Here is a 12,099-nt window from a genome sequence, read left to right as displayed (position 1 = left end):
TGTCCCCTGCATCGGCAGGCGGACTCTCAACCACTGCGCCACCAGGTTAGCCCAGGCTGCCCACTTTTTAAGCCATGGGGGCTGGATTTGAATTCAACAGGCTGCCCTCAGATCACATCAAAATCCCACCCAAGGGACCTCCCTGGTGGCGCAGTGGTTAAGAATCTGCCTGCCAGTGCAGGGGACACGGGTTCAATCCCTGGTCCGGGAAGATCCCACATGCCACGGAGCAACTAAGCCAGTGCACCACAACTACTGGAGCCCGTCGACTCTAGGGCGTGTGCTCCACAACTGGAACAAACTCTCCCTGCTCTTTTTTGCTTGCGTTTCTCATATTGTCTCATTCTGCAGAGAGTTTTTCTTGGCCTAGAAGATTCTGCACAGCAGACCTGTGACCTCCTCTGGGCTTGGGATACGGTCTTGTTCAACTTGGACCCACCAAGCATCCTGCAGCACCCTGAACTCAACAAATATTTGTCAGATTGAATTCTCCAAATTTGTTTATTGCCCTATTTCTGTATTTCCCCTGTTTCTCCTTGGCGCCTTGATAATTACTCTCTTTTTCCTTTTCAATGCCAAGCTTGCATCACTTGAAAGGAAAAGAGGTTTTCCTTTCTTCAAACATTTTTTTTCCCCTGAATCCAAAGAAATATATATTCATTTGGGAAAGGCTGGAAAATAACAGGAAAAGAAAGTACAGAGCTGTCTTGGACTCTTTTGTCCCCAGGGTTCCTCAGCCTCGGCACCATTGACATTTGGTCTGGATCAGCCTTTGTGGTGGGAGGCTGTCCTGTGCGTTGTAGGATGTTTAGCAGCATCTCTGGACTCCACCCACTAGATTCCATCAGCACAGCCCCACCCCCAGTTGCGACAATCAAAAACATCTCCAGACTTTGCCACATATCCCCTGAGAGGCAGAAATCCTCCCAGCTGAGAATCAGTCCTCTACCCTCAATGGAAGGACACTTTTGCACGTTGGTACGTTTCTTTCTAAGTCTGGAAAAGGGATTTTCTGTACCTAGATAGAAGAGATGGAGACCAGGATGCAGCCGGCGCAGGGGTGATGCTATCAGTGGTGGGGTGGGGGGGTGGCCCGCGATGACCCAGCAAAGAGTCGGAGGCGCCAGGAGGACTGAGTGAGGGCAGCAGAGGTCGGTGGTTCTCCTCAAGGACCTCCTCTTTGGGGTCAAAGCAAACCCAGACTGAAAGCTTTCCCTCTTCAAAACCATCTTCAGAACGCTTTTACTAAGTCCCACAGCAAAGTCAACATCATGACATTATGATCATTTTACTCACTTTTGGGCAAAAACAGTATTGCCCAGGGCTTTCCTGGTGGCGCAGTGGTTGGGAGTCCGCCTGCCGATGCAGGGGACACGGGTTTGTACCCCGGTCCGGGAAGATCCCACATGCCGTGGAGCGGCTGGGCCCGTGAGCCATGGCCGCCAAGCGTGCGCGTCCGGAGCCTGTGCTCCGCAACAGGAGAGGCCACAACAGTGAGAGGCCCGCGTACCGCAAAACAAAACAAAACAAAACAAAACAAACCAGTATTGCCCAACATCTAACCAAACTTGGCTCCGGCCCTCTTTAGCAATTTCCAGTGAAACAGTGCCCTACAAGGGGGGAGGTGTGCCCCCAGAAAGGTGACTCAAAGAACGTGCTGTCAGGTCCCGGGAGCAGCCCCCAGGACTCCTTGGCCAGTGGTGTGTAACCCTTGTGAATCTGGACCCGAGTGGTCCAGTCTCCTGGCTGCCTTGCGGTCAAGACATCTGAAGTTAATTCCAACATGACTCAGAACTGGACTTGCCTACCCCAAACCCTGAGAAGACATTCGTGTTCCAAATTCCATAACAATTCCATGAACATCTTTATCTCCCACCCACGCCCTTCAGGACCTGCAGCTCCTCCACTCCCGTCTTCTCAACCCTCCCCATCTCCCTGCATCTTAACCTCCCCCAGCAAGGAAGAACCCCCCTCTACAGTAGGTGGGAGGCAAAAAGGAGGAATTGGGTCAATGACAGGGTCCGGAGGAAGGCAGGAAGTCTGAGAACACTTCCTGGTTAATGATTTTTATCCTCCCAGCCCTCGAATGGATCTGTGGTGAATCCTTTAAGGAGACGATATTCATACACAAGTGCAAGTTTCCTTATATCTGTTTAAAATCGATCCTGTCATTTTGGGGGGCCCGCCCACCTCCGTGGTGTCATGCCTGTGTTCTGACAGTGAACTCCTAGCCCTCAAGCTCCACGAGTTTGCCTTTTGTCTTGTTGCCAACCCGGCCCAGTGCCCTTTGACCAAAGTATTTTATAAACCTTCCTTAATCTTCATCGGGTAACCAGCTGTTCTGAGAGGCGAGAAGCCTAGGATCTCCCTGGATTAGAAGGAGTCTAGAAGACAAGTCGAAATGCCCATGTAGCTCTGGAATTCCCTCTCAGGAGAAAATTGAACACAGGCACGGTTTACTGGATGCCCGTGATTTGCACAGCATCGGGTAAGAGCTTGGGAGACAGTGATGCCACCGCAGATTAAATATACGCCCTGACCTCAAGATTACCATCCATGGGGACTTCCCTGGTGGTCTAGTGGTTAAGGATCCACTTTCCAATGCAGGGGACGCTGGTTCGATCCCTGGTCGGGGAACTAAGATCCCACATGCCACAGGAAAACTAAGCCCACGGGACAACTAAGCCCACGCACTGCGACTAGAGAGAAGCCCACGTGCCGCAACGAAGATCTCGAGTGCCAAAACTAAGATCCGACGCAGCCAAATGGATAAAAATAAATAAGTATTAAAAACAAAAAAAAAAGGGGCTTCCCTGGTGGCGCAGTGGTTGAGAATCTGCCTGCTAATGCAGGGGACACGGGTTCGAGCCCTGGTCTGGGAGGATCCCACATGCCGCGGAGCAACTAGGCCCGTGAGCCACAACTACTGAGCCTGCGCGTCTGGAGCCTGTGCTCCGCAACAAGAGAGGCCGCGATAGTGAGAGGCCTGCGCACTGTGATGAAGAGTGGCCCCCGCTTGCCACAACTAGAGAAAGCCCTCGCACAGAAACGAAGACCCAACACAGCAAAAATAAATTAATTAATTAACAAACTCCTACCCCCAACAACTTAAAAAAAAAAAAACAAACAAACAAACAAAAAAAAATTACTGTCCAGTGAAGGAGACAGTTATGTACACAATCACAGCTCAAGGCAGAGCAGGAGATGTGGACTCAAAATGTGATATTCTAGGCCTGTGCCGTCAACTGCAGTGGCCGCTAGCCACCTGTGGCTATTTCATTTGAAACCAATTAAAATTAAAGAACATTGTAGGGACTTCCCTGGTGGTCCAGTGGTTAAGACTCCGCACTTGCACTGCAGGGGGCACGGATTAGATTCCTGGTCGGGGAACTGAGATCCCGCGTGCTGCACAGCATGGCCAAAAAAATAAATTAATTAAATTAAAGACCATTCTGAATTCCATTCCTCAGTCACGATAGCCATGTTCCAGGGGCTCAATGGCTACAGGGAGGTGGGAGCTACCTTACTGGACTGCACAGAACATTTCAAACGCTGCAGAAAGCTCTGTTGGGCAGCTCTGTTCTATTAAGATGAAGTTGGGGGGTGGGGGAGTAGGAACTATGAACAAACAGCGGGCCAGAAATCTGGGAGTCATTTAGACGCCTTCCTCTCACATATCTGCCACATCGAGTCAGTCATCAAGCCTCTTTAATACCTCCTGAAGGTCTCCGCTCCTCTGTACCATTTGATGCTTTCCAGGAGCTCTGGCTGTGTCCCAGACTTCAATTCACCCAAAACAAATATCTTTGTCTGGCTTGTCTAGGGCCTGGACACCACCCCCAAATTTTACATGCTTCTCCCGAGGAAGCTTGGCATAAGATAGGACTGTCTCCCACACCTAAGGTCTTCTAGGTCGAGAAGGCGACGCGGATCAGTATCCAATCAGTCATCTGTTTCAACACAGCGTCAACTGTCCCTCAGCCACCAGCAATCCTTCCGCACATCTGCTCCTGCCACCCTCCCCTCCCCAGTATCTTCTCTACCAGAAAGGAAGCCCTGGGGCTGCCCCTCACTGCTTCGACATCTGGCAGAAATTCTCCCATTGAGACACTCAGAGCTCTCCAGTTGCTGCAGAAGGTTCCCTGGACTCAGATCCTGGGGTGCCCAGAAAAGAGAAAGCCCCATGTTGGGGTGTCCCTCTGGCCCTTATGACCATCCGGACTGTCTAACACATGACGTCTGCTTTCCTTCCCCGGAAGCCATTCATGACATTCATTTTCCACTTACCAGACTCCTCTGGTGATGGGCAGGAGGGAGGTAGAGTGGCTCCCACTTGATAAATGACATTTGTTCGCCAATCCCAGGAAGCCATTTCATACCTAATTTTCCCTTCTGTAATGGGGCAGCCCCAGCCGGTCTTGGGCCCTCTCCCGCTTCCTCCCAACCTTGCAGAGGAAGCAGCAGTGGGGGCTTTGCATCCTTTATTAGAGGAGCTCTGGTCAACTGGAGGTGAGCTGTGCCTTTCCCAAAAGGTGAGGGCATCCTGGCGCCCAGCTCACTTGCTGAATCTCCCTCTTCCCCTTTTTCCAAGAAGCTGTCCTCTGGCGTAAAGGAAGAGGGTTTATTTTTTTTAAGGTTTGGGGTTTTTTTGGTTACCTCCAAAGCCCAAGGCCAGCGATAGAGATGGGGTCTCCCAGGGCTACTTGCTAATTAATAAACGAGGGCTTCCTTTGTACTGACTTGGGATATAACAGTGAAGGAAAGAGGGGCCAGGCATCCTCCCATCCTGAAACATTTCCATCCTCTCCTGAGGCAATTCACTGCACCTAGACCAGGAGAGGCTTACCTGGACCTGAGAGAAGACACTGCCTAAGTTTCTGCCCAGGTCCTGCATACAAGGAGACCACGTGGGCTGCAGGCGGCGGGCCTTCGGGGGCACCTGGCCAGCCCAGCCTCCCCAGTGCAAACAAAGATTTCCTTGACTAGAGCCCTGTCCTTAGATCACCTCCCAGCTGTGAGGCCTCGGGCGGCAGGCTTGGCCCCCGCTTTGAGAACCGTGTGAGAGAGAAGAGCTACTGACAGCTTGTGCCTTGCCGTGAGCCCACGCCGCAGGTGGCCTGGCCCACGTCCCACTGCCCCGCAGCGGTGACACCCTCGGGGGCTGACGTTCCCAAGACGGAGGGAGGAAAAAAGCTGGGAATTCCACGGCCTGTGCGCCAACCGCACCATCCCTTTTACAAGCACCACACCGTTTTTCGTTTTCTAGGGCCTGGAAATCACTGCCGCATTTTACAGCCATCTCCGGGGAAAGCTTGGCAAAAGGTAGAACCTTGTCCCACATCTAACGGCTTCTAAGTCAAGAGTACAATTCAGGGATTCCCTGGTGGCGCAGTGGTTGAGAGTCCGCCTGCCGATGCAGGGGATACGGGTTCGTGCCCCGGTCCGGGAGGAGCCCACATGCCGCGGAGCGGCTGGGCCCGTGAGCCATGGCCGCTGGGCCTGCGCGTCCGGAGCCAGCGCTCCGCAACGGGAGAGGCCACAACAGTGAGAGGCCCGCGTAGCGCAAAAGAAAAAAAAGAGTACAATTCAGCTCAGCATCCAGTCAGCCCTGCCACTGTCTGCTGCAGCCCAGACTGCTCTGGTTGAGATCGCCGAAGTCCAGCTCCCGTGCACGCTGCAGGGCGCCTGCCGGCACGACCGCCCACCTCCCCGCCCCCTATCCGGCCCACGCTGTCTCACTGTGTTTACCCTCCATAACCTCCCCCTTAGCGACAGGTGTTTTCCAGACCGTGTCCTCAGCCCTCAGCCCCTCTCACTCCAAACACTTTCCGCCCATCGTTTCCTGTGTGACAGCTTCAGTGGACAGCTCCTTGATCCTTGTCCCCAGCAGGCGTCCCCGACCACCAAGCTCTAGGCCTGCGCTCTCCAGAACATTGGCCTCTGGCCTCTGGGGCCAGTCAAATCCTTTACAACTAAGCATAGTGAAAAATTCCATTCTCGGCCACTCGAGCACATTTTAAATGGCTATCCTCTTGGACGGCACAGCTGGGAGGACACTTCCATCATCGCAAAGTCCTACTGCACAGCGCTGGTCCAGACCCAGATGGCCAGCTGTCTCCAGATCATGTCCTCTTCGCTCTGTCGTAAGATGCTCAAGCCCCCAGTTAGTTCACTGTCTTCTTCCCCAGCTCCCGCCATCCCTGTTCCTCCTCCGCGCTTACAGCGGTTCACACAGGGCCCCCGGCCCGCATCTCCGAGCTCTGCAGACTTCGGCCTCTCTTGCACTGTAACCAAGCCCCCTGGCAGTCTCTCCTCTCCCTCCCTTCGGGCGCTGTCACTGCTTCTTTCTCAGCCCTGCGCTGGTCTCCCCATCTCTCCCCTCCCTTCCAAACTGCTGGCCAGAGGCAGCTTTCAAACCTGCAGACCTGAATGCCCCCCTTGGCTCAAAAGGCTTCCATGAAAATAAAGGAAACATTTAAGCCCTGCGCTTCACCATCTGCCTCCCACCTCATCTCTGGCCCCCTTGTCCCCACCCCTGCATGTGTATCCTTCACCCCAGCCAACTGGAGCCACCGGAAGTCCCAAGTCACACCACGGTCTCGTCCTCTGTCTCTCTCTCCTGCCACCTTCCTCGTCGCTGTGTCCTTCAGAGCCCGGCCTGATGCCACCTCCTCCAGGAAGTTTCCTCCCCCAGTATCTAGCAGAGACCAGCTTCCTTGTCTGGTGCCCCCACAGATCAGGAGGTCCTCATACACAGGAGATGTGTCTCAGTTCACACGTGTCTCCAGTGCCTGGGGTCTGACTTTCAGTATTGACCGAAATCCACAGTCCCTTTCAGCCCTTCCCAAGTAGCAGAGCCATCGTCCAAAGAGGACTCAAGCCAGTGTGTTCAAATCTCTAATTCAGGTTGGGGGTGGTTTGGGGTGGGGGGAGAAGGGAGGTGGGGAGAGTGGCCCAGGGCATACTATTGTATTTTATTTATTTATTTATTTTTGGCCACACCACACAGTACGCAGCATCTTAGTTCCCCCGACCAGGGATCGAACCCATGCCCCCTGCAGTGCAAGTGAGAAGTCTTAACCACTGGACCTCCAGGGAATTCCCAGGTCACACCATTAAGTGTCATCAGAACACTGAATCCCGATGTGACCAGGTAGCCATCTTTTCCTCAAATGCTCCTCTTATCAGCACTCAGAAAGCCTCCTGCTTCAAAAAGAGTTACAAGCGCTCGCTTCGGCAGCACATATACTAAAACTGGAACGATACAGAGAAGATTAGCATGGCCCCTGAGCAAGGATGACACGCAAACTCGTGAAGCGTTCCATATTTTTAGACGTAGAGAATGGACTTGAGGACACGGGGAGGGGGAAGGGTAAGCTGGGACAAAGTGAGAGAGCGGCATGGACATGTATACACTACCAAACGTAAAATAGATAGCTAGTGGGAAGCAGCCGCATAGCACAGGGAGATCAGCTCGGTGCTTTGTGTCCACCTAGAGGGGTGGGATAAGGAGGGTGGGAGGGAGACGCAAGAGGGAGGAGATATGGGGACGTATGTATATGTATAGCTGATTCACTTTGTTATACAGCAGAAACTAACACACCATTGTAAAGCAATTATACTCCAATAAAGATGTTAAAAAATAAATAGAGTGAGATGCAAAATAATTAATTAATTAAAAAAAAAAAGAGTTACCACCCATTGCCTCCATCAGCCAAACTTACAAAATACCTCAATGTCCTGCAAAAGCAGTCTAATCAAACAAATGATGGTGCAGCCACACGATGGAAAAGTAAAGACGAGGTGGTTGGTCAGGCTGGCAAACTCAAATGCCTTCAGCCATTGGCCATGGGCTGGGTATAATGTGACAGGGAGGGGTGGAGATTGCTCCGAACCCAGAAACACACGCTCCGTTTAAAGACATTTAAATAAATAAATAAACGATGCTGGAGGGGGAGGGGCAACTTCAGCTGGTAGCACCAAGGACTGACCTCTGTAAACAGACGAATATTTACTGGCGTGGAAAGATGTTCATAAAATGCTGATGAGTGAAAATGCAGGTTGAAAACATACATACATAAAAACACATCCACACATGCACGTACATTAGCCCAGAGATTTGAAGGCCACCCACCTGGCCGCTGACAGCAATTATCTCTGGGTGATGAAAATACGGATGCTTGCCATTTTCTTATTTGGGGGTCTCTGGGGTTTTCCCCTATAACCGTCACATATTTTTTCACATTAAGTACACATTATTTTCCACTTAGACAAATGATAAGTAAGCCCCACCCTGGAGACTAAGAGAGCATTTTGTTTATTCGGGGGAATTTGAGTCTCTGCCTAGAAAAGGAGAACGGGGAAGGGGCTTGAGGACGGTGTGGCAAGTTTGTGGCTCAGGCGGGACTGTGGGGGATATAAACTGCCCTCGTGCTGAAGTCCCACGTTCTTTTTTTTTTTTTAGAGAATTTTTTATGTATTTATTTTTGTCTGCATTGGGTCTTCATCACTGCACGCAGGCTTTCTCTCATTTCGGTGAGCGGGGGCTACTCTTCATTGTGGTGCGTGGGCTTCTCATTGCGGCGGCTTCTCTTGTTGCGGAGCACGGGCTCTAGGAGCACAGGCTTCAGGAGTTGCGGCACGCGGGCTCAGTAGTTGTGGCTCTCGGGCTCTAGAGTGCAGGCTCAGTAGTCGTGGCACACGGGCTTAGTTGCTCTGCGGCATGTGGGATCTTCCTGGACCAGGGCTCAAACCCGTGTCCCCTGCGTTGGCAGGCGGATTTTTAACCACTGTGCCACCAGGGAAGCCCAGAAGTCCCACGTTCTTTCGCAAGTGTTTGTTGAGTGTCTACTGCGCACTGGGAAGAGGGCTGGATTCTAGGGACACGGTGGAACAAGAGGAAGAAAAGGCCCTCCCCTGGGGCAGCCGAACCCTGGAGTTACCGTGGGTACTGATTACGCCGGGAAAGGCACCCAAGTGGGGCTAGAATCAGGCCGGCCAGAGAGAACCGGCCTTTTTGTAGAAGCAGGGGATTTGTCCTGCCTTTGACACACCAGTCACTGGTGTACTTGCCACTGAAGGAAGCTGCCTGCAGCCACAAAACAGGAGAAAATGGAGCCAAACCTTTGAGGCCATCATCAGGACTTCTGCTCAACAGCCAGGCGAGTTAACCGGCCCAGGAGCAGCCCCGTCATTTATCACAGATTCCTTCTAGTAAAGCTCCGGTAAAGCACCTGCTGCCTGCCGGGCTCCGGGCACGTGCTTTACGGAGGCTACTGAACTTGTCCCCTACAGTCATCTCGATTTCTCAGAGGAACAAATGGGCTCAGAGGGAGGGAGTCACTCACCCCAGGCCCTGCCGTGGCAGGGGCTGCAGCTCAGGTGAGACCCAGGTGTGTCTGACAGCAGAGGTCTTGCCACTTCGCCTCGAGGGGGCCTCCAGGAAGATGCCGGCTAGGTAGGACAGGCTGGTCCTGACAAACCACCGTCCTGAGGACACTGCTGCCTGCCGGGCGGGTGTCCACCTGCTAAGCTCACTCGGTTACGGTGGGAACAGCGGCAGCAGCCACGGGCCCTGAGGAACTTATCCCCCAGCTGAGACCTCGCATTCATCCCTTCAGCAGATTGCTGAGGGCCCGCTCCATACCTGGCACCATGCAGGGCACCAGGGATCCGTGATAACCGTCCTCATCAAAGCAATGTGCTAAGATCTCCCGGTGCCAGCATCTTAACGTCCACCGCTGGAGCTCGGTTCCTTTGGGTTTAGGTACAGGATCACCAGGAACCTCCCTCACACCTCAGAATGGAAGGGGCATGGGGGTTGTGGCCCACTGAATGTGCATTTTGAAGGCACTGCTTTTGCAGGGTAGAGAGAAAACAGTGCATGGGTGAGCTCTGCAGGGGAGGGGAGGGGGAAGCCCACATCTCACAGGGATGGTAAACGGTTCCACCCTGACCCCCATGCCCTCTGATGCTCAGAAGCAAAGGGGACTGAGGCCGAGTGCGGCTGGCAGGAGGGAACGATGTAAAGAACTGACATTCTTTACAGGGGGTGCAGTGAGCGTGCCCTGTGTCTGCCCATCCCTGGGGGCTGCCAGGGGTCAGGTGTGGGAGGGGTCCCACAGGAGAGGTCCCTGCAGAGAGGGAACCAGGAGTAGAATGGAACAGAATGGGGAAGGGCAGGCATCAGACTCCAGCCCAGCGCCCCAGCTGCCTGGGCCTGCTTCTGCTTGCTCTATAGGGTCCATTCTCAGGGTCTCCTCCTTGTAGGTCAGGCCAGTTTACAGAACCACGGGTCTTGCTCTCATAGCTATACCTTAAGGGGTGGGGAGTAGATGTCCTGAATGCTGGGTGCCATGGCCACCCCAAACCCCACCCAGACCCACCCATCTCTCACCAGAACTCACTTTAGACTCTTCACAAGCAGAAAGGGCCCAAGTGTTTCCAAGCGCACCCCAGTCCCCCACCCTGACCACCAGCCTCAGAACTTGCAGGGCAGAGCTGCAGGGCCCAGCCCAGCCGACATCTGGCCTGCATCCCCCCCCAGCTCCACCAGGGCTGGCAGCCTTCTCAGGTGAGGTCCTTTTCCTTCGCTGGTCCCCAGGGCAGAGGGTGACTGGTAACCAGATGTCCCCACTTGGGGACAGCGCGCAACGGAGGCGAAAGGTTTGGGACCTCCCCCCAAGTGTGGATTCGCCAGCGGCTGGCAGCAACGTCTGGCCCGGCACAGGGCACCCAGCACCTGGCATCGGCATGCTCCCCACCTGCCCCACTGCCCGCCCCGCCTGCCTGCCCCTTCTCCCGCCGGTCCGGTTCTCCTGCGCTCCCTTCCCATCCTGCCTCCTGCCCGCAGTCTCCTGCTCTGCTCCACGTCATCTCAAGGAAACTTCCCACAGGAGCCAGGGAGGTGGTCAGGCAGGGAGGCGCAGGATGGGACAGGATGCCCCAGTAGGACTGTGCCAGTGGTGCCCACAGCTGCAGAGGGTTTGACTCCAAAGGCCTCTGGGCAGGCCAGGGACACCCCGGTGGGCAGTGGGGGGCCTCCGGCGCTTCTGCCCACACCCATCCTGCTTTGAGCCCAATTCTCGGAAGCAAGCGTGGGCAAGGATGAGCGGCTTCCCGGTGTCGGAGTGCCACTTCCACCTCCAGCTGCTCAGGCCCCTCTCAGCTGCAGCCTTGACGAGGACCCAGAGCTAAAGCTGCCCCCAATGAGCTCAAGAGCTCCCACTCCTGCGCCCAGCATCGAGCCCCTCCCCGAGAGGCAGGAAGACAAGGGTCAGAGGTCACAGGCTGCGGTGGCAGAAGTTTCACTGCAGGGCTTGGGGAGGAGGAAAAGAGCCAGCGTGCTCGCTTCTGCGTGTCCTTGGTTGAGAGCAGAACTGGTCCTGCCAGGCTGAGGATGTCTGGGCGGGGCCCCAAGAATCCTGAATCCTGGGCCCGGGGGGAACCGGCTCACTGGGCTGCCCCTAGAGCATGGAAGGAAGCACCTGTTCAGGCTTTGGTGGTCCTTTTCCAAATCCTTCTCCAAGTGGGCAGATGTTCCCTCGTACTGTGTGAGGGGTCAGGGAGGTGTCTGGGGTCCTGTCCAGGGAGCTGCCTTGTCTCATTTGACTTTACGAGAAGGCAGATTTCAGCAGGTAAAAACAGGAAGAAAATAATAAGCCTCTGCCCAAACGGTAGTTACACCACCAAGATGAAGTGCCCCAGGAGACCGTCACCCCCGCTTAAGATCCCTGGACTCTCAGGGCAGGGAGACGAGGCTGCTCCGGAAACACTCACATCTCTCTCCAGTGGATGGGCAGGCAGAGTTACCTTAAGTAGTCAGCAGAATGTGGGGACCATAACAAAAAGGAAACTTTTTATTCTTCCTTTCCTTTGCAAGCTGTCACCACCACCTCTCCCCTAGGGCCCTGGAGCCTCAGCCACCCGAGCTCCAGGAACAGGGACTCATGCAAAGGTCCAGCCCCTGAAGACAAAAGCGCAATGGCAAGCTCTTGTCTGGTGAGGACGCCCAACAGCACGACTGTATCTACAAAATTCTTTTCATCTTTGTTTTGAGGGGTGAAGTTCAATGCCAGAATATTTGGTTTTTGAGTCACA

The 12,099-nt window shown here is 54.1% G+C and overlaps 1 protein-coding gene and 1 non-coding gene across 3 annotated transcripts in view; one reads left to right on the top strand and one right to left on the bottom strand.

Annotated features, from left to right (window-relative positions):
* C1QTNF1 (C1q and TNF related 1) overlaps positions 1 to 12,099 on the bottom strand; it is a 22,743-nt gene that overhangs the window by 8,676 nt on the left and 1,968 nt on the right. The window lies entirely within an intron of this gene.
* Positions 7,225 to 7,331, top strand: LOC112410541 (U6 spliceosomal RNA). Its single transcript, XR_003005440.1, has one exon. It is a non-coding gene; the product is annotated as a U6 spliceosomal RNA (small nuclear RNA).

Source organism: Neophocaena asiaeorientalis, unplaced genomic scaffold, assembly GCF_003031525.2.
Source record: "Neophocaena asiaeorientalis asiaeorientalis breed wild unplaced genomic scaffold, Neophocaena_asiaeorientalis_V1.1 scaffold30, whole genome shotgun sequence".
NCBI lineage: Eukaryota > Metazoa > Chordata > Mammalia > Artiodactyla > Phocoenidae > Neophocaena > Neophocaena asiaeorientalis.
This window is presented reverse-complemented; position numbering and strand designations above follow the sequence as displayed.